The sequence below is a fragment of the Balaenoptera borealis genome (assembly GCF_965194805.1).
Source record: "Balaenoptera borealis genome assembly, chromosome: 19".
Taxonomy (NCBI): domain Eukaryota; kingdom Metazoa; phylum Chordata; class Mammalia; order Artiodactyla; family Balaenopteridae; genus Balaenoptera; species Balaenoptera borealis.
The window spans coordinates 565,853-584,313 of NC_138878.1; the positions used below are offsets into that span (position 1 = coordinate 565,853).

The 18,461-nt window shown below is 53.2% G+C and overlaps 1 protein-coding gene across 16 annotated transcripts in view; it reads left to right on the forward strand.

Annotated features, from left to right (window-relative positions):
* ANKRD11 (ankyrin repeat domain containing 11) overlaps positions 1 to 18,461 on the forward strand; it is a 164,436-nt gene that overhangs the window by 67,109 nt on the left and 78,866 nt on the right. For 3 of the 16 annotated variants that reach the window (XM_082369561.1, XM_082369553.1, XM_082369560.1), the window contains exons 3-5: positions 9,147 to 10,368; positions 12,544 to 12,835; positions 15,813 to 16,098. The exons of 7 other annotated variants lie outside the window; for them this stretch is intronic. The gene's annotated coding sequence lies outside the window, so the exon portion shown is untranslated. Of the gene's footprint in view, positions 1 to 3,469; positions 3,620 to 7,999; positions 8,093 to 9,146; positions 10,369 to 12,543; positions 12,836 to 15,812; positions 16,099 to 18,461 lie in introns of those variants that run through there. 6 more of the 16 variants (XM_082369563.1, XM_082369562.1, XM_082369566.1 and 3 more) reach the window with 5 other exon arrangements.

The window sequence follows — 18,461 nt, forward strand, 5'->3', positions numbered from 1 at the left end:
CTGCAGGTCTTGTCAGCGGCAGAACCAAGTCCCCCTCCACCTGCTGTCCGGATGTGGGCTGGGGGGGTGGGCGAGGGCGTCCTGTGCCTGGGGCCCCTCATGACGGGGAATGTGTTGCCGTCTGGTGATGCAGCTCTTCTGGGCAGGTCTCTTCGTGCCCCTCATATGGTAGGAGTGGCGATTTGCTGACCCTGCCACCACCCGGCTAGTGGTCGGCCACTAGTGACTGTGGCACTTCACAGTCACAGCACACGTGGCTGGGGGGGCTTCCGTCTTGTGCCTTGGCTGCAGGGCGGAAGGCTGGGTTGGATTTGCAGGTGGTAAGAAGCTTGTAGATCCTAATGCTAATGATACGTTTGCCTTTTTAACAGAGGTATTTGTCAGGATTTAAAGATAGATAACAAAGCACACTTTTGCTTCTTTCTCTAAGAAATATGCCTAGCTAATTACACCAATAAAACTTATGTATTCCGGATTTTTGAGTATAGTAAATTCTTATTGTAATTTTAGAGTTCTGGGGAATATTCATTGGCTAGGCGCTCTTAAAATACAAAGTGTGGAATATTAGATGTCATTTAAATTAGATTTCATTAAATGCATGCTTTTTGTTCATATAAAAATTGGCAGTTGTGTTCACACACCTCCCCAGAAAGCTCTCGCTCTCCCCACCACAGCCCTTGTTGGTCAGTAGGACTTGGGTCCTTTTGTTCCAGGACATTGGAGTTGCCTGGAGAGTGCACATGCCCAAGAACAGGGTTTGGAATATAGGCAGGGCAGAGCAGAAGGGAGGGTCTGAGCCCAGGCTGTGCCCCAGCTCCTTTCCCTCTGGAAGTTTCTAGCTGAACTGGCCTCTGGGCTCTGGTACCCCAGCTGTGCTGGGCAGGAAGGCATGTGGAGATTCTGCTTGCTACTGGAAGGGTTTGTCGGCTGTTTGTAGCACCTCATTTGTTGCTTGTAATATTGCCATTATTTTCCTTCCATCGTTAGCTACAGGGATCCTCATGGAGCCAGTGTTCATTTTATTTTTTTACTTATTTTTTATGTTTTTATTTTTCTGGCTGCACCGCGAGGCTTGCGGAATCTCAGTTCCCGGACCAGGGCTTGAACCTGGGCCACGGCAGTGAAAATGCCGAATCCTAACCACTAGACCACCAGGGAACTCCCCATTTTATTTTTAATACCTTCAAATTTTAAAAGCTGGCTAAAGGGATTTCCTCCAAGTTTTATATTTGAGGGTGAAGAGATTTGCCTGTATCTGGCTCAGAGCAGAGCTCCACAGGTTCTGTTAAAACTGAGCTGAACTTGACTGCTGGACCAACCTGAAACCCCACCTTCCCTCCTGCTCCTTGCTGTGCCTCAGGGGGCGAGGGCTCTGTGCAGTTGTGGATGTTGGCTGCGGGGAGTTCCCGTGCAGCCCACTTGGATCTTGGTGGGAGGAAGAAGAAGGCAGGGGAAAGGCGATGCAGGGGGCTGCGGGCCGGTGGGCTGTTCTGTGGGGTCGACCAGGACAGAATCAGGGAGGCGCCTTCATGGCTTGGCCTTGTGCACTCTAGATTAGGTACCTTTTTTTTTTTTTTTTTTAATTTTTATTGGGGTATAGTTGATATACAATGTTGTGTTAGTTTCTGCTGTACAGCAAAGTGAATCAGTTATACATATACATATCCATTCTTTTTTAGATTCTATTTCCATATAGGTCATTACAGAGTACTGAGTAGAGCTCCCGGTGCTATACGGTAGGTCCTTATTAGTTATCTATTTTATATGTAGTACTGTGTGTATATCATAGAATACGTACCTTGATCATTATTTGTGTTGCCCGTTGGGAATAGGGATTTGGGTATTCTTAGTGCCAAAAAAAGAAAGGTGATGGTGAGGTTTGCGGTGTACTGTGTTCTGAGAGTTAGGATGCGGGGTTTGGTCCGGCAGGGTCGTCTGCACCATCTCATGGTTGCCACTAAGCCTCCCCCAAGCTGTGTGGGGGACCCTGCAGATGGAGCTGAGGGCTGGCCAGGGTAGCGAGTTTGAAAGGGGAGCAGAGCAGCGGTCTGGTCCCTGGCCCAGGGCGGGGCAGAGTCTGCTTCCATGGCCCTGGATGTGTACACGGTCATGGCCCGGGGCAGCGTGGGCCCCAGGGCTTGCCGGCAGGAAGGCAGGGAAGGCAGTGCACACGCGCCTCCCCTCTCAGCCCCGTGCCCGCTCCCTGCTTCTGTCCACGCAGAGGCCCTGGGGCGGGAGCCGGAGCACAGGGGAGGGAGGAAGGGAACAAGAATGGGGTCTTGGGGAATCGCATGGCACTTACCGTTTCTGACTTTGTGGACCTTTTGTGAATGGGTAGTTTGCTTATTGGAAGAAAGAAACCCCGGGGCCCTCATCCACCTCAGAGGGCGTTGTCACACGTGAAGACCGGGGCTGCCGTCTGGATCCTGGGTGTTTGTGGGGGCGGGGCTGGGAACTGTGGGCAGCGCATCTGCATCTGGTTTGAGGACCCACCGTCTGATCCCAGCACATCCTTCACAAGTCTTCTTGTCCATTTTCTCCATCTCCTGGTTGTGGTCAACCTCTGTTTAAAATTTGTTCTTGTGAATTTTTTTTTTAATTAATTAATTTATTTGGCTGAGTTGGGTCTTCGTTGCTGCGCGTGGGCTTTCTCTAGTTGAGGCGAGCGGGGGCTACTCTTCATTGAGGTGCGCGGGCTTCTCATTGCGGTAGCTTCTCTTGTTTCGGAGCATGGGCTCTAGAGCGTAGGCTCAGTAGTTGTGGTTCACGGGCTCAGTAGTTGTGGCTCGTGGGCTCTAGAGCACAGGCTCAGTAGTTGTGGTGCACGGGCTTAGCTGCTCCGCGGCATGTGGGATCTTCCCGGACTAGGGCTCGAACCCGTGTCCCCTGCTTTGCCAGGCGGATTCTTAACCGCTGCGCCACCAGGGAAGCCCCTGTTCTTGTTAATTTTTTGAACAAGGATTGTTTTTAGATTTTGAATTTTCCTGTTCTTTTGAAAAGTTTACCACCTAGCTCACCCACCCGTGCCCTCCACCCCCGTGTATTTTCATCTTCGCCTCGGGCAGAGTGGTGACGTATGGAGGAGCTGCAGGAAGCCCGGGCCCCGCCCCCGTGTTTGGGGGAGGGGTCTCTAGCAGAGCGTGTGTGAGTTGGGTGCTGGAGCTGGAGCTTTATTGCAGCCCGGTCTCACGCTAGCATCTCAGATGCAGTCTTTGGGCTTGAGGCCCATGGAGGTAGATGGGTCGGGGGTAGGACAGAGGTTTGCAGCCAAACCTGGGGTGGTATAGCTGCGAATGCTCAACCCTCTTTTGAGCATTTTTTATGGGAAAAGCTATAATCAGGTGTGTAAGCTCATCTAACCTCCTTAAGCTAACACCTCACTTTTCAAAGAAAAAATCCCTTTTCTTTGTGTTTGAGGCTCTTCTTTTTACCCTACCCTGCAGGACGTCTCTCGGGCATTCTAGTGACGGCTGCTCTTCTAGGTCTGTGTGCAGAGGGTCTCTGGGTGGCCCCGGTCTTCACGTGTGACAGCGCCCTCTGAGGTGGATGAGGGCCCCGGGGTTTCTTTCTTCCAATAAGCAAACTACCCATTCACAAAAGGTCCACAAAGTCAGAAACGGTAAGTGCCATGCGATTCCCCAAGACCCCATTCTTGTTCCCTTCCTCCCTCCCCTGTGCTCCGGCTCCCGCCCCAGGGCCTCTGCGTGGGCAGAAGCAGGGAGCGGGCACGGGGCTGAGACGGGAGGCGCGTGTGCACTGCCTTCCCTGCCTTCCTGCCGGCAGGCCCTGGGGCCCACGCTGCCCCGGGCCACGCGGGAGGGATCCCACCCAGGAATTGGCTGCTGCGTTGCATCTTCCAGGAACCCTGAAGGTCTGTGAGAGGCACGAGAGGCACGGGCTCCCCAGATACTTTCACTTACCTTCTTTTTCTTCCCCTACGAAACCCAAGAAAGTAGGTGGCATTTTCCACATTTTTATTAAAAGATTCTAGGCCTCGAAGATGTTGAATAGTAGGGTTTTCAAGGTTCCATAGCTGATCAGCGGCAGACTGAGTGCGTCCTGGGGTCCTTCTTACACTAAGGCAGAAGATCACTGTGCTGGCATCTGACTTGAGGAAACGGGCAGGAAGTGAACGAAGTGGCGTGCTGGTGTATCAGCTCTGGGCGATGGCACTCCCTGGGCCCCACTTTACACTTGTACCATGATTGTGCTGCAGGGGGGTGTGGTGGTTGGGTGAGTGAGCGTGGGTTTATGGTGGACTGTGTGTGGTGGGGTGTATGTGTGGCATTGGCGTGTGTGCGGTGGGGACGCGGTGGGGGGGGGGGAGCGTCTCCGGCCATCACCCAGTGCTCGGCTCCGGGGCAGAGGTCATGTGCTTGAACTGTGCCGGGTGCAGGGCGAGGCCTGGGCACAGTACAGACAGGACTGGGTCCACTGCTCTAGGTCGACGGCAGAGCCTGTTTTCTCGATTCCTCGCACCTGCCGTCCTTGTCCAAGGAAGAAGTTGCTGTTCTGTTCACTCTCGACCCTTTCACACTTTTTCCTGAGACTTAAGTGAACTGCGGTCTGTGTCCCGAGGGCAGTGGTCTCAGAGGAGTCGTGGGGCCTGCAACCCCCGGAGAAGGTGGCCGGTAGAGGCTTCCCAGCTGGTGACCACTCGGGGCTGCTTGGCCACCAGTGTGTGAGGCCCGGCGCCCTGGCAGTGGGACAGTGCCAGGGCGCCCTGCTGGGGTGGCCGGGAAAGGACAGCCACAGCTCCCACGCCGCTGTCGGTGCCCTCGTTTCTGACCTGATAAGTTGTCAGCTCAGCGGAAGATGGAGTTGTGTAGTATGCACAAAGGAGTTATGGGCTTGGTGCTCTCGTGCTGCCCGGTGGCCCAGACGCTGGCGAGGCGGGCACTGCCTCTCTCGGGGCTGGGGCAGGAGTGGGGCTGTGGCTGGCGGGCAGGCTTGCTTTTCTCCCGGGGAGCTCCGAGAGACGTGGAGGCCTGTCTTCAAGGAAGGCTCTGTCCTTCTTCTCCATGCAGGCAGACGCTGTGCCTGGGGACTCCGCGCCTGCTCTCTTTGTCTGTTCTGCCCCCCAGGCCCCCCGCACCGGGGCGCATCTGTCTCCCTCTCTGCAACTGGCTTCTTTCCATGGCTCATGTGGCACCTTAGCCTCCTGGTTCTTCTGGGCGCTGCGAACCTTCACTTCTCCTCCAGGACCACCTGCAAGTGCCTACGGCCTGGACCTTCGGGACTGGGGCCCCTCCCCGCAGGGAGTACTGGTGTGACATGTGTGCCTGTGCCCGTGTGTGTAGCCTGGGGACATTCTGCTCGGTGCTCAGAGTGGGCACGAACGTGTGTGCCTGGAGCCCGCCATGCGGGAGCTGCAGTCCAGAGCGCCTGGTCTTGAAGGGTGTCCTGCTCACAGTGTTCACGCCTCCTGTGCTTTAGAGTCAGGAAGCGGGAAGCACAGTGCGTGACTGGGTTCAGGACCTCGGTGATTGTCTGGCTCAAGTTTCGCTGGAGATCCGGTGAGGTTCACTGTGGTGCATCCTGTGCGTGGAACAGTCCTGGGAGGTCATGTGAGGAATTTGAGCCCTGGGTGCGGGCTCTGTGTGGGTCCTGAGGACTCTTTGGAATTCCAGTAGCGCATTTCCTGATAAGGAACTCAGGGCAGCCTGGCCTTGGACGTGATCAAGTCTGTACTCGGGAAGCTGCTTGGAAAGTCACTGCGTGAGGACAGGCTCCTGCCAAGGGCTGTTTTGCAAGTGTGTGCTACAAAATATTTTCTCTTCCCCTTATTACTTAAGTAGGGCGCCTGTCATAAGCTAGTGAAAGTTATTTGAGAGCACAGATTCTGGCGGGAAGAACTTCTCTTAAACTCATTTAGAAATAGCCATAGAGAAGTATTAAAAGAGAGCGTTTTTCCCAGCAGCCTCACCAGGCCAACCGGTGGGTGGTCGTGCCCGAGAGCCTGTGACAGTGGCCTCGGGCTGTGGTCTTAACCGTGACCCTGGGCTGGCGTGTGGAGAGGAGAGACTGTGAGATGTTTCTGTTTGGAAGTTCGATTTCGGTTTTATTTAAAACAACAAGCTGTGTTTATGGTGTGTGCTTTCCACTCAGGGGCTCACGACTTGGGTTCCCCCTCCCAGTGGGCCCGCGGGCAGGCGTTGGCGGTGCGAGCACAGGGTGGCTCTTGGCGGGCTGCGCTTTGAGGGTGGATCTCCACAGGGCTGCGCAGAGTCTTGGGTCCTAGGACAGCCCCGTGAGGTTGGGAGAGGGGCGCTGGCTTGGCTTTCGTGCTCTGGAAGCTCCCCCCAGGGAAGGGTGTGGTGACCACCCCGGACTGAGGCTCAGCGGCTCGGGGCTGCTGCCATTCGCTTCCCTGTCACCCAGACCGTTCGAGCTGAGGCTGCGGTTTCTGCAGGGCACTAGGAGGACAGCGTAGTGTTTTGTGACCATTAATGCTTGCGTGGGAGGACGCGGGGAGGGACCACACCCGTGGGCACGGGGTCAGCCTGGTGGAGCGCGTGCTCCGTCCCAGAGGCCACGCGCCCATAGATATGGCAGGACGGACAGGCTCCGAGACCGGCCAGGTGGTGGGCTGAGCTGTGGTCTGACGTGGAAGGAGTGAGGGCTTCGCCTCTCAGCGTGGGGTTTCCTCGAGGTGCTTGACCTGGGAGGGTGATGGGCCGTGAGTATGTGCCGCGCAGGGATCCGCATGGCCTGAGGGGCAGGTCCCCCTTCAGGTGCCCGTTCGCAGCTGTCGGGGGCCTTCTGGGCTGGTGCCCAGTCACAGAGGCTCAGCTGTGAGTTGCTGGGGGTTTAGTGGGGAGTGAGCAGGACCCTCTGTGGGCCTCCCCCATTCCTGACGCCGCTCCCATCCCTCTCCAGGGGCGCCGTCTGGGCCGCCCTTGGCCTCATCTCAGCTCTCGAGGCTCCTTTCTCACGTGCTGGGGCCTGGGGCCTTTGGAGTTTACTCAGGCTGTTCCCAGTTGTTACACGTTTAAAACAAAAAATACATTTTTGGCTACTGATGGGAGGTTGGGGGTGGGTGGAGTCTGGGGCAGACGGAGGATTTGGGGTTCGTGGGAGCAGAACTGCCCCAGGAATGAGCTCTGTCTTGTCCCCGCCCAGCTGGCACACTCCCCTGCACACACCTGGCGGGCTGAGTTGCGCTCGCTGAGGTTGCAGGGAAACTGCTGTCAACAAGAGAACCCCTACCTTTTCTACAAAGAGCGGATTAAAGTGTAGGTCGCTGAACATAATTGTACATGACGTTGCTTTCTTTTGTTGAAAGGGTAGTTTCTTAGTGCAGTGAAGTGTAGAAATCTTTTTTTTAATTAATTAATTAATTTTTATTTTCGGCTGTGTTGGGTCTTCGTTTCTGTGCGAGGGCTTTCTCTAGTTGCGGCGAGCGGGGGCCACTCTTCATCGCGGTGCGCGGGCCTCTCACTGTCACGGCCTCTCTTGTTGCGGGGCACAGGCTCCAGACGTGCAGGCTCAGTAATTGTGGCTCACGGGCCCAGTTGCTCTGCGGCATGTGGGATCTTCCCAGACCAGGGCTCGAACCCGTGTCCCCTACATTGGCAGGCAGATTCTCAACCACTGCGCCACCAGGGAAGCCCAGAAATCTTTTCTTTATTCTAAGAGTTACGCTATTCAGTGTCTTAGAGAAAAGTTAGGGCTCCCCATGATTGAAGTAGTTCGTGCACATTGACCAAAACTCAGTGTATCAGTTTGCTGGGGCGGCCGTGACAAACCCACAGAGCGGGGGCCTCAGACCACAGAGACAGACTCCCCCACAGCCCCAGAGGCCAGAAGTCCGAGACCGAGGTGCCGGCCGGGCTGGTCCCTGCCAGACCGAGGGAGAATCTGCCCCAGGCCTCTCCCAGCTGCTGCATTTGCTGGTGCCTCTGGTGTTCTGTGGCTCGCGGAAGCGTCACCCCCATCTCTGTTTCCGTCTTCACGTTTGCGTGTCTGTGTCTGTGTCCAAATTTCCCCTTTTTATAAGGGCACCAGTCGTACCGGGTGAGGACCCACCCTGATGATCTCATCTTGACAACATCCGCAAAGACCCTGTTTCAAAATAAGGCCGCATTCTGAGGTACTCCGGGGTTATGATCCCAAAATAACCTTTTTGGGGGGGGGGGGACACAATTTAGATAATAACACTTACCGGTAAATAAAGTTAAATATAAAGAATAAAATAAAAATCACGTGTAATCCTGTCCCTCAAAGATAAACATACAAATTAAATATTGTGAATATGTTACATACTTTTCACAAAACAGGAATCAGACTGTGTATAAACTTTCATGTTCTGCACTTTAAAACCTAGCATTAACTTCTGATGATGTGAAACTTCAAAATGTGACTTCTAGTGACTACATAGTCTAGAGAGCAGTGTATATAATGTGCCTGATGAAATTACGATTTTCACGTTTTCCGGAGGAGGGGCCTTGTCCCCTTGCACACTGTCCGCCCTCACACAGCAGGGCGTCCCGTTGAGCGGAGCCTGGGGGCTGGGTGGGGAGCAGGTGAGGTGGGAGGGGCTTCAGGAGGTGGGAGACTGGGCTGGGGGTTGGCTGCCCAGCCTGGCGTGGCTGCCTTTGTTGCGTAAACCAGGTGCTCTGTTCCTGGGGGCCTCCCGGCCCAGCATGGTGAGCTTGTGGTGGTTCGGTCACCTTTTTTATTAAGCAGACTTTATTTTTTAGAGCAGGTTTAGGCCCACAGCAGAATCAAGCAGCAGGGTACAGAGATTTCCCATATACACTCCACCCCCACCCACCCAACCCGGCGGAGTGGTTGATCTGTTGAAAGCAGTGAACCTGCACAGACGTGGTGTCACCCAGAGTCCACGGTCTGCATTCTGCTTCCCTCTCGGTGCTGTCGGTCCTGTGGGTTTGGACGAGTGTGTGATGATGCGTCTCCAGCATCACAGCCTCACACAGGCTCATCTCACTGCCCTGAAAGCCTCTCCCTCCACCTGTTTACCCTTCCATCTCTTCACTGTCTCCACAGTTTTGCCTTTTCCAGAATATCATGTGGTTGGGCTCGTACCGCCTTTTCAGATGGGCTCCTTTCACGTAGGAATGTGCATTTAAGGTGCCTCCGTGTCTTTTCATGGCTTGATAGCTCATTTCTCTTTTTTTTTTTAGTGCTGAATAATAGTCCATCGTCTGGATGTCCCACAGTTTATTTATCCATTCACCTACTGAAGGGCATCTTGGATCACTTTTAATTGTCTCTCTGGTCTTCTCTGATGGGAAGTAGACAGTAAACAAAGCCAGCTGCTGACCTCTGACCTCTCTGTGAATTGCCTGGAAGAGGGGGTGTTGCCGCCCGGATGCTTGTGCCGTGTTGTCCCCCAGTTCCGAGAGCCCTGGACTGTGCAGGACGTTGCTCCAGGACGATGCAGCCTTCTGTTCAGGGAACACCTGAAACACTTCGCGTGGAAACCATCCCCACAGCGGTGACACACTGCGGAGTTGGTGATGGGCGACAGGGAGAAGGATGGCCTCGGGCTGTGGTCTTCTGGGGTCCGAGGGTGCGCACCCCAGTCCAGAGGCGGTGCAAGGCCCTCGCTGGGCCCCTTGGGAAGTCTGTGTGCCTGTCCAGCCAATGTGCCTTTGCCCACACCACTTAATTTTCCTTTCAGAGACAAGACCAGTAATTCTTAACCTGGGCTTAGAACACGTAGAGTGTCATGGGGTCTGTAGCTATTTCAGAATGCCGCCAAATTCTCCAAACGCAACCCACACACTGCATTTTTGAGAGTGAGCTCTGCCCCTGGACTCAGCAGTAGGATTGACGCTCAGGGCCCTGAGCCACGTTCTGAAGCAGAGCCCCGCCCGGAGGTTCTGGTAGCCAGCTTGGGGGCTGCTTGGACCTGGACCCGGTCCGTTCACCCCTGTGCTGCAGCCTCACCGCTAGGCCTTCATTTCCCCATCTGTAAATGACATGATTTTGGATCCTTTTCATCTTGACATTCAGAGGATAGTACTGGGTCAGGGTCTACAAAAGATTGCTGTAAAATCTGGAATAGTGCATCTTATTCTTGCCGAGCAAAAAGGACAAAGTCCCAGTCATGCCCCAACCCGGGGCGCATGGGCCCCTCGTGTCGGTGTCCGCGTCCCGCAGCCGGCGGGCACTCTCTGCTGGCCTCCACAAGTCTCAAGTGGAGCTGAATGGACAGACAGGCCCACCAGGCGGGCCAGGCCCGCCACCCTGCTCCAGTCTCCTCTGTGCTCCTGATGTGGAACCACGCGGCCCTGGGCGTCGGCTGCCACCAGGGAGACAGACAGAAAGCCAGTGCTTCTTTGAGAGAAACGCTCAGATTTTGTATATGTTCATCTTTTCTCTCTTCTCATCTAGTTGATGGTGATCATGGTGGGATCCAGGGAGTGGGGCACACGGATTAAAGGGTCTTGTCGTGGGTGAGGTCTTGGCGGGGTCTGTGATGGAGCGGGGGCCTGGAGTAGCTGTCTCTCCTGCACGCCCGTGTTCCTGGGCCCTGTCATCTCAGGAGCTCCTCATGTTGTAAACACGGAGGGGCCCAGAAAACTTCTGTCTGTATAGGGGCATCTGTGAATAAAATGCTTATTTTCTAATTTCATTTAAAAGTAGGAGTAGTAAACCCATTGCATGTTACTCTAAATCACTGTACTTTCCAAAATGAAAAACTGTCATATGTTGCTTTGGTTAAAGTATACCCACCCCCACCCCCCCCCAAAAAAAAATGTAGTTGGAATAGGGAAGATTATTTGAATAGCTTTTGTTTTTTTCTGTTGTTTTTTTGTTTTGTTTTTGGCCTCACTGCGCAGCTTGCGGGACCTTAGTTCCCTGACCAGGGGTTGAACCCAGGCGCCGGCAGTGAAAACACTGGGTCCTAACCACTGGACGGCCAGGGAATTCCCTTTAATAGCTTTCTGATATAATTTTGGAGGTTTTATTTGATACGACACTGAAACCCAGCAAATGGTCATGTGGTGATGGTCACTGGCAGCGTGCGTCCTCCATTGGGTCACAGGTGTTTCTTCTCAGCTGTATTCGACCCACTGGTCTTTCTTGCCCTGTAACTGGACCTTTTACCTGTGTTGGATTTTGCGGCATTGTGCATTGGCAGTTGGTCAACTGTGGTTTGCTCAGTTATTTCCGTCTTCCAGATGCTGATGTATTTTGTTTTGCTACTTTTGTTTCTGTTACCACCAGTCTCATCAGAAGAGCCTTTAAGCCGTCAAAAGCTATCTGCTCATGGCATTTTCCAAAATTCTAATATTTGACCAAATGCTTGAATTTTAGCGTTGGCAATAAAACAGGTCAGGTGCTGGGACTTCCCTGGCGGTCCAGTGGTTAGGACTCTGAGCTTCCAGTGCTGAGGGCCTGGGTTCGATCCCTGGTTGGGGAACTAAGATTCCGCATGCTGCACATCGTGGCCAAAAATCAGTAAATTAGGTCAGGTGTTTTCCTTGAAGTGGCAGTCTCATTTTGTTCATTTTCTAGAAACAGTCTGCCAAATACCCTCATTTGTAGAGTTTGTATATCAGTCATTCTTCCATATAAAAATGCTTTTGCTGGAGACAGCTGTTATTTGGTACACAGCAGAAATGCTTCATGTACATTTCACATTTTGTTACATAGAATATGAAAAAGACAAGTACGGAAAGGCTTGGTATTTAATGAAATTAATAATTCATTAATTAATGGTTCATCATGGAGGTTCTTAAGCAAATTGGACCATCACCTTTGCATCATGAGTGCAAATATCACCCCAGCTGAAAAGGCAGTGCTGCTATGAAAAAAGTTTCAAAAGGGCTGCAGGAATTCCTAAGGGTCCTTGGACCACATTTTGTAAACAGCTGTACTAAGCTCTTCAACCTGTATGAGAAATCGTAGTTGAACAACTCAAGTCAGCCTACATGCTTATCGGTCTCTCCAAATTCCACAGCCTTAGGAGAATCCGATGGTGTCCATGACCTCTCCCTAGTGTGTAAGCTCACGAGTTCGTGTGCATTTTCAGAGGGCTCCTGATTTGGTGGACCCTTGGTAGTAAGCACCCCTCCTGTAGTTCTCACAGAAATGTGAACATCGGCCCCCCCCTTTAAAGTAGGTCTGTGCATGTCTTCTGGCGCATGCTCACAGACTCAGCACACATCCTCAGCTGTGTGTCGGTGCCCTAAGCTGGTTCCCCTTCCTTTGATTTCCTCTTTGGGTGCAGACCGGCAGCAGAAGGCAGTGCTGTGCGGCCGGGCTTCCTGTGTGCCAGCCGCTCTTGGGGGTGTGGACTCTGCCCCCAGGACAGGTTGCTGGGCGAGGTCCAGCCCACTCCTCTGGCAGCACACAGCCCTTCCCTGGGCCTCATCCAGTTTCCTTGCGTAATTCTTCCGGCTGAGACGCTGCCTCCAAACTGACGGTGCATCTCATAGTTTTAGACCCTGATTCTCTTGGATCATTTGAACCATGTAGCTTCCTCTTGGGTCACTTTGGTTTTGTCTTCTGTAGTTCAGCCTGGTCACTTGATCTAAAAATCTGTCTTTGTTTTTCCAAATTTTGCAGACCTTTTAAGATGATCTGGATTGCAATGACTGGAAATATATCGTTATACATTTGCTGGTTTGGAGAACTTTTTAAAGTTATGGAGTTCTGTATACTCAACTTTTATTAGTCTTCTAAAAAATTGCTGTCTCTGAATTGACTGTGAAGGGACCTTGAGACTGACGTTCTAATAATGCTGGGGCCGATCTGCTTTAATTGAAAATGAGGACGCTGGGCCTTTTCCCAATAACTCAGTAACCTCCTGGATGTAACTCCGCAGGCCGTTTACTATGAAACTCTGATGTACAACCCGGTAAGCATCTTTAATGAAGTTCTTTATCATAAAACATGATTCCTGTATATGAAAGTGATCTTTTTCAGGTTTTATTGAGATGAGGAGGGGAAAATACTCTTAACTGTCTGTCAGAGATATTTTTGTATCAGGAGGGGTCTCCTGATTAGTGAGAGGAGTACGGCAAGCTTGGTGGAGTCGAGGCCCTTTGTGTCCAGGGATGCGGAAGCCGGTTGGATCGTAGTCTGAGAGCGTGCCTGCGCTGGGGACAGCTGGGCCAGGAGCGCCTCACCCCGCGCGGGCCCTGCCCAGCGCTTTCTGCTCTGGACTGGCTCCTGCTCTGTGGGCTGTGGCTTTGCTGGATCTGTGTGACCACAGCTGTGTGTCAGGACCCACTGCCACTTTTGACACACTGTGGTTGGAGCTTGCCTTATTTTGGGCCCTCAGAATTAAATCAGTCTGTGCCATAACTTTCTTGGTGATTCTTTTTTGGCATAAACTTCAAACTCATGCAGATCAGAATGGTAGTTCTCACTGTCTGACGTATTTCCTTTTATTTAGTAAATGTTTAGCATCTGTATGTGCAAGATGCCATGCGACACCCAGCTGGATTTCCAGCACGAAGAGTAATGGCCTAGCTGGGCTGCCTCCTGCCCATCAGCCCTGGACCAGCCACTCCCCCTTTTAATGCGTACAGGCCCCTTGGGGTGGGCGTTCTCACTTTGCCTGCAGAAGGAAGGTGGAGTCTCGTGTGTGCGTGGGACTCCGGCAGCTCCAGCGGGTGCTCTTCATGAGGCTGTGACGTCACCTGTGAGCACGAGTGACTCTCAAGGCATTTGAGTCTCGCAGAAAGATGTCAGACTCACAGAGAGACCCCCTAGAAGCACCTGTGAGAAGGAGGTGTGTGGGAACGGGGAGACTGTTTCTCTTGTGGATCGAGCTTGCCCACGGCTCTACTGAGGAGGTAGCTTTGGGTGGGCTTTGAGTAATAAGTATAATTAGAATGAATGGCCGTGGTGTTTAAAAAAGGGCTTTCGGATGAAGGAATCAGTGAGTCTGGAGCTGCAAGTCCCGTGTGTCTAAAGGTTGGGGCGCAGGTGAGGTTGGGCCGCCAGACCAAGGGGTGTCTTGGAAGGGGGGCGGGGAGGAAGCCCAGCGAGCGGGCGCGGACCCATCTCCGAGGCTGCTGTGGGACTTGGGAAGTGGGGAACCAGACCCTCAACTCGGGACCTGGAGGGATGGCAGTGTCGCTGCAGAGACGGGGGACACAGAGAGAAGGGGCTGATGGGAGGCGCTGTGTTGGGGCACGGGGGACTTGAGGTGCCGGGAGGAGGGTGACCGGATGCCGAGCGGGCAGCGGAGGCCGGGGCTCCCCCGTGGGTGCGGGTGGGTGCGCACTGGGGGGAGGGGAGGTACACAGGGCAGACCGCCAGCCACCGGAAGCGCCCTAGCGTAGTGTACTAGTCTTCAGCGGGCAGGTTTGCTGTTTATAAGGTAAAAGATTAAAAGAACATCCATAAACGTGACTTCTCCACTGTAAGCAGTAGGCTCTTTGAATGGATGATGGGTGGTCGTCTGGGTCACGTTCCTGTTCTGGGAAGTAAGGTGCCTTATGTTCTAATCTGTACATTATTACGTATTTAAACCTCGTAGTAAGCATAGCTCACATGGACTTCGTGTTCCTTTTTTTACTAGCAATGTTTGGGTTTTTAAATGGTCTGAAGAACCAGTAACGATGTGCTTTAGACTGAAGCCTCCGCAGCAGAATCCAAGAAGTGTGGTTTAATTTCTAGACATTAGTGGTGAGGCTTAAGCAGCTTGGAACCCCCAGGTACTGGTTGCTGTTTGCTTCAACTTGAAATGGGTTTGTACTCTTTATCAAGCACCTCTCTGCCTCCTGTAAAGCTCCTGTAAAGCTGACTTCCTTCAGTTTTGGGGAGTGTGAAGGGTGAGACCAGGTGAGCCAGAACACAGCAAAACTAGTGAACGCAGCACTCGCAGGCAGCTAGGACCAGAGGCCTGAGAGCTCCGCCCCGAGGCCTGGAGACTGCAGGTTTGTCGGGACCTCCCCTGGGCTGCCGTGCCGGGTGGCGCGGGTGGCCGCAGAGCAGAGCCCACTGGGCCTCCAGTCCCCACGGCTCTGCTGGGGCTGCTTCGGACCTTTGGGGACGTCCCTTTTCTCATTCAGTTGGCACAGTTATGCGTCACCAAGAACAGATGTTAGTTTTTGCAGAGCTGTGTGGATTAAGGTACACTTTCACTCCTTCCCCGTGATGCCGGCTCGAGCGGAGCGGGCACCAGAATGGCTGGACGGGGGTGTGGAGTGGGGTGGGGGTCCGGCCTCGGGTGCCTCTGCCTGACTGGAGCTTGGGCACCACTGCCTCTCGGGTCTTCACAGTTGCTATGGGAGCATTTTGTGGGTTCCTTGGCTTTAAACTTTGTGAGTTGGGGACAAGGGAAGGACTCTGTGGACAGGAAGGTGCCCGGGTCACATGGGTGAGGGCGACGGGGAGGGTCCCCGGCAGGGATTCGACACGGGCTCACTCAAGGCGGTTTCCTTTCTTCTGCAATGGAATTGCTTAGCATCTGTTTCCGGTGTTCCTCTTCTCTGACTTGGTATTCAGAAGAAAGCAGCCCTGGGCAGTTTTCTGCTCCAGGGGTTTGATGGTTCAGAGGTGCGGGCTCCGGGCTCCTCGGCGGCCCTGCACACAGGGCCGTCGACGGGCCTGTTTGCGTCGTCGGGTCGGCGCTGGCGGTCTGTCCTCCCGGAACTGGCCCTGGTGCGCTGTATTAAGGCGCACTCAGACTATTCAGCCTCACTCCTTGCCAGACGCCCCGTCTGGCCCAGGGCCCTGCCCGGCACACGCCATCGTGTTCGGTGGTCCTGTCACCTCAGTCTCTTCTGGTCTTCTGTGAGCTGGGCACTTTCGAGGACCACCAGTGCGGTGTTTCTTAGAGAATGTCCTCCATGTGGGTTTCTCTGATGTTTTCTCCTTAGACGGGGTTGTGGTTTGGGAGGCAGATGACCACAGAGGAGAAGTGCCTGCTCATCGTGTCCAGTCGGGGTGCTGGCTGGCCCCGCGCCCGCCTGGGTGAGGAATGCCTGCAGTCCCGTCGGGGTGGAAGCGTCTCCAGGCTTCCATTTTACGAAGTGTTCATTGCATCATGTGAGAACGTCTGAAGCGTTTGTTTTGCTTGATGTCATCTATGCTGTCAAGACTATTATTTTCTTAAATGAACGTTTTGTCACTTGGGAAAGGATCTGCTTTCTCCACCCACCAGAGGTAAGAGGTAAACTGTTTCAGGTCACGACTTGCAGTTTTATCACTATTATTTGTGTCCTGAAGTTCTTTCAGAAATACTGTTCCCTGGCAGGTACCTTTTGGGATTACAGTGTCAGCAGCTCTGAGCCCCCCTCCCCGAATTGCAGCCCTCCTTCTGGGGGGGCCATCTAGACTAGACCATGGTCTCAGAGAGCCTCGCCCTGCCCGGGAGCTGTGCCGTGCTGTCACAGCCCAGGAGAGAGGCTGGGCTGCGCGCGTCCAGAGTGGCTGTGTGTGGCTGCGGCCTCTTGGGCAGGCCTTCCTGGGGCGGGGGGTGGGGTTGCTGCCTGGCACGCTGCGTCTGGGGAGCCGGCTGTGCGGCCGTGACGAGGCGGACTGTCCTGCTCGCCACACTGTTAACAGGGCGGCGCACTGCTTTGCTGTACAGCAGACATTAACACAACGTTGTAGATCAGCTACAGCTGAATACAGTTTTAAAAAATGTGACTTTCTAGGGCTTCCCTGGTGGTGCAGTGGTTAAGAATCCGCCTGCCAATGCAGGGGACACGGGTTCAAGCCCTGGTCCGGGAAGATCCCACATGCCGCGGAGCAACTACGCCCGTGCGCCACAACTACTGAGCCTGCGCTGTAGAGCCCGTGAGCCACAACTACTGAGCCCGTGCACCACAACTACTGAAGCCTGCGCGCCTAGAGCCCATGCTCCACAACAAGAGAAGCCACCACAATGAGAAGCCCGCGCACCGCAACAAAGACCCAACGCAGCCAAAACTAAATAAATAAATTTATAAAAAAAAAATAAAGTCCCACATTATGTTTTCCAATCAGTAAGGGCTTTACTTCAACAACTATAATCCGAGAAATAGGAGAGACCCCGGCAGCCTCTTTGCTGCTTTTGCTGACAAATACGACTGTGTTCCTTAAGTTTTTAAAGTCGATTGAGAGCTTAGAGTGACTTCTCTCCTTAAATAAGATTGGTTAAGTGTTTTTTATAATTTTTTTAATTACTTATCTATTTTATACGTATGAGTGTCTCTATGTGAATCCCAGTCTCCCAAGGATTGGTTAAGTATTAAAATTTACCCTCCATGGTTTGTCGATGCAGGTTTGGGGCCCAGGTGGTAGCTCGGGGGATACGACAGCTGCCTGTTAAGTGGACCGGTGTCCCCGTGCGTGATGGCCTGGAGGAGGGCTTCCTCTGACACGGATGGGCAGCGCCACCGCCGCAGGGGGTGGTCTTCTTTCCAGGCTGTGGTTGGTAGGCTGTACCTAAACCGAATGTAATTGCTGAGGAGTGAAGACCCGGTCCTTTGGTTTTGTTTTCTTGTCGGGACTGGTCGCTCCGCCTCCTTTCTCGCCACGGAGGGCGGCCCTCGGCCAGCCCAGGACACGCGGGCCCTTCCGAGCTTCCCTGCCGTGGGTGGGGACTTCTCCATCTCCCGGCCGGCGGGGATGGCTCTGCTGGGTTCCGAAGGCTGAGACCTTGCAGTGCGAGTGCCACCTGCGTTGCCGTAGCTGCCGTGGTTGCTGGGAAAGTTCTTGGTCCTTGTGTCTGTAATGGTGCCATCTACTCAGGCGTTCTGGGTCTCTGCCATGGAGAATTGGAATTTCTTAGAAGCTTCTCTCGGAACCTGTTTTCAAAAAAGCTACGGCAGAAGGATGATAGAAAGGTTTTGTTTATACGATGTTAGCTTCAGGGCTGCCTACAAAGCATTTAGTTGGTGTTTTCTCAACTCAGTGGTCTGATTAAAAAATAATGAAGAGATAAAAGTTTATAGATAGCATAAAACATCTGTTTTTTTTGGTTGCTTAATAGCTGGGAGTTAACTGCATTTCTGCAGGCAGAATTGGGGGTGGCTTTGGGTGCTGTCGCCTTCCCTTACTTGGTTCATCTCTTGCTGGAAACCAGCCCGACTTCCTGGGAAGGGGGGTCCTCACCATGTGGATGGCTCCGGCCACGGTAATTCCCACGTCACATGCTTCCCTGGTGCTGGAGGACGTGAACACGGGACTCCTTGCTCATTTTGTGAAGACTGATGGGCAGACAAGTCCCGAGTTTCCTTTTTACGGCCTGGAAGCTCTCTTCTCTCTTACAGACTCTGCCGTGAAAAGCTACCTCTTGCTGTGCACTCATGTATATGTGCTCACATGTGTGCTCACACACAGGCACTCGCATATATGCCAGCCAACTCCTCACTGACCTTCCCTGCTTCTGACCACCACGGGGCTGTCGTTAGGATTGAATTCTCTTGATATTAAATGTGGGTTACTGTAAAATGTTGTAAGATCAGAAGGCCACCTGATTGAGGTAAAAGGGAGGAAAAAAATCGTTCCCTGTCCCTTTCTAATTTTTAAAATTTTTATGT